The following is a 2,866-nucleotide window of genomic DNA, read 5'->3' as shown; positions in this document are numbered from 1 at the left end:
ATCCTTACCCTTACCCTAACCCCATTACAACCTAAAGATAAGCCCTCATGATGAATGTATGCATGCATCGAGTAACTGTTGATTGTTAGATGAAAAACAAATCTTGGAAAGCATAATTTGAAGAGAATTGAGCGAATCAACCCTATACACTAGAGCGAATAAAGCGAATACACTTCCGGTGAGGGTTCGATACTCAACTCCTTGTTTCCAGCTTTCACAAGCTTTCTTCTTGCAAGTTGTTTACACGACATTCTAAAATTTGAATTGGTAGAGTTCATAAATCATCTAATCACCTTGGCCCTATGTATTCATATATGTTCTTGGGAGGTTAATTTACTTTTAACCAAGTAGATAGAAGCATTTACATTAGTTGCATCCATGTAGGTACATTGCATTTCATAAACCTCATTCTTCTATGTTTTTTGGTCTTTTGATTTTTAGCATGAGGACATGCTTTTAGTTTAAGCGTGGAGAGGTTTGATAAACCCCAATTTTGTGGTTTATCTTGTGTAGAATTTGGAGGGCTTTATCAATATTTTTCATACTTATTCATATAAATTGCATGGTTTTGTGTTTCCTTCCTAATTTTGCTTCATAGTTTAAAACATGCTTCTTTAACCCTAAAAATACCAAATTTTAATCCTCTTCTATTACCATTCGATGTCGTGATGTATTTGTTAAGTGGATTCAGGATCTATAGGGCAAGAATAGCCTAGAAGATGGAAAGGAAGCTTGCACAAGTGGAAGGGATGTGAAGAATAGAGCTTTGGAGAATTGGTGGTGACGCGCACGCGTGGCCGACGCGCACGCGTGGCCGACGCGCACGCGTGGCCGACGCACACGCGTGGCCCATGTAGCTAAGACTGGCATGCCAAAGCTGGCGCATTCGCGTGGTGATGCGAAATCCCACCGACACGTATGCATGACCAACGCATACGCATGGCCGAGGAGTTCATATGACTCGCATGCGTGACGCCCAGCACATGACCTGGTTAATGAAATCGTGGCTGGAAATATCTGAGAGGCTTCAGGCCCAATTTAAGCTGAATTCTACATGGAAAAGACCCAAGGAACTAAGGGAAAAATGGGGGATCACTCATTTGACATACGCACATAATTTTAGCTAGTTTTTGTTCTTGTTTTCTAGAGAGAGAAACCCTTACTTCTCTCTAGATTTAGTTTGTTTTGATTTCCCTTTGTTGAATTTTTGAATTGGGTCTTGTTAATTTCTAGTTTCAATTACTTAATTTTAGTTCTCTAGTTCTAATTTTGTTTAGATGTTGTGTTGGAATTGAGTTCTCTTGTTATTTCCCCTTTTCTTCTCATCTTATGAACTTTGTTGATTTTGAATCCCTTTTAGTGCATTGATATTTTCTATGATTGATAGTGTTATTTGAGTTGTTTCCTATTGATAATTGTTAGTGGGTACTTGTAATTTCTAATTAATTTGCAATTTGAATATGTCTTTAGTTAGTGCATACCATGTGTTTGATGAAGTGTTTCCCTTGATTATGGAGTAATTTTCTATACTCTTGGCCTAGGCTAACGGAATTGGGTGAACTTGAGTCATTGGGTCTAATTGAGTTGGTAATTTGAGAATCCTTAGTGGTCAAATTGATACCCATTGACACTAATCTGCTATTAAGCTAATTAGTACGTGGATTAGGACTTATGAGTTGAAATTGACCAAGCCATTTGAGTAACTTCACTTGTAGAAGTAGACTTAATAGGCTTGGTTCCTCATAATTGTCAATATATGGTTATTAGACAAGGTTGGTGACCCCAATTCCTATCTCTAGCGAAGAGTTCCTTTTTGTAATTCATACTTGTAACCTAAAAATGCCAATGCTTGACTCTTGTTATAGTTAGTTTAGTTGTCCACTCAGTCTTAAAATAGAAGTAGTTTTATATGTTATCTTGTTAGATTGCACTTACTCATACCTCACTTTAATTGCTTTGATTTAGTTTCTTGCACTTTAAATTTCTTGCATGTTAAGCTTTAGTAGTTTAAATTCTTGTTTATGACTCTCAACCCCGGAACTCTAACCAATATTGATGCACATGTTTGCCCATTCTCTTGAGGACGACCCGAGACTAATACTCTCGGTTACTTTTTATTGGGGTTGACTTTGTGACAACCAAATCAAAATTTGATCGATAGGATTATATACTGATCTAGGACTATACTATGACAATGATTTGATTTTCCATTGATGAAAATTCTAGACCGGCCATAAATTTTACCATCAGATATCTTATGTATCCATCATCAAGCTTAAAAGAAAAATTTATTGAAAAGGAATAGTAAAGGTACATGAGATTTCGAGTTATATCATGAGTTATTCCAATTATTTAAGACATAGTGGCCTTGTCTTCATTTTCTGAATGTATGTATTAATAGTGCATAATTGATATTGAAGTTAAGTATGTTGGCTCTTAAAGAACAACAAATTTAGAGAAGTATTATTAAGTCTTTGAAAAATAAAAAAATATTGATTCTTGAAACAAGAAAAAGTAGCAAAAAAAAAAAGAAAAAGAAAAATGAAAGCTCAAAAGAAAATTCGAAAGAGCAAGGATCCAAGGCTTTGATAATCAATGGTTAGGAGGGTCAAAATTGGCCTAAAAAACTCAAATGAGTTGCTATCCCTAACTAAATGCTTATGGTGTGAAGGTGTCAAGTAGAAAGCTTGAGACTGAGCAATTAAAGTCATGATCCAAAGCTAAAAGAGTACGCTTAAGAACTCTGAGCATCACTTTTTGGGATTTTAAGCAAAGCTAAATTTGAATCCAAAGGGTTTCCCCAGTTAAGTGCTTGTGGCATTTATGTATCTGGTGGTAATACTTGAAAACAAAACGCTTAGAGTCA

Source organism: Arachis ipaensis, chromosome B02, assembly GCF_000816755.2.
Source record: "Arachis ipaensis cultivar K30076 chromosome B02, Araip1.1, whole genome shotgun sequence".
NCBI classification, from domain to species: Eukaryota; Viridiplantae; Streptophyta; class Magnoliopsida; order Fabales; family Fabaceae; genus Arachis; species Arachis ipaensis.
This window is presented reverse-complemented; position numbering follows the sequence as displayed.